Source organism: Terrapene carolina, unplaced genomic scaffold (assembly GCF_002925995.2).
Source record: "Terrapene carolina triunguis isolate 2854851 unplaced genomic scaffold, T_m_triunguis-2.0 Scaffold310, whole genome shotgun sequence".
NCBI lineage: Eukaryota > Metazoa > Chordata > Testudines > Emydidae > Terrapene > Terrapene triunguis.
The window spans coordinates 2,348,301-2,348,831 of record NW_020664661.1 but is presented as its reverse complement, the minus strand read 5'-3'; positions in this window follow the sequence as shown (position 1 = coordinate 2,348,831).

The following is a 531-nucleotide window of genomic DNA, read 5'->3' as shown; positions in this document are numbered from 1 at the left end:
GCAGTCTTTTGTTTGTTTGTTTGTTTGTTTGTTTGTTTTTGTGTCAGGTCTGAAAAAAATGGCTGCTCAGGCTGTATTGAAAACAGTCATAACAAGATTAGGACAATATTAGTCTGGGGGTTGCCAACATACACCGACACCACAGGCACCAATGGGGGGGGCACATGGATGCTCATTGCTCCAGCTAACCACACATAATGGGGTTAGACATGGAGACTACACAAAAGCTGCATCTAGTGCAGAATGTGACTGCTCACCAGCTTAGCAGCATTAGCTTCAAAGAGCATGTTATACTGACTCTGGGGACTTCCGTGCTTCTGATCACAATAAAGGGACTACGCAGATCTACACATCTTGCATGGTCTGGTCTTGGCTATCCAAGAGACTGCCTCATTCTCACCATCTATCACCATAGCAGCTGAGGTTCTTTTGCTGCCAGTCCCAGGAGCTGAACGTCTGGGAGCTGGAGACAGGGCAGTCTCTGTGGAGCGCCTTGGGCTGTGGAACTCATTTGTTCACCCCCTGGTCCAC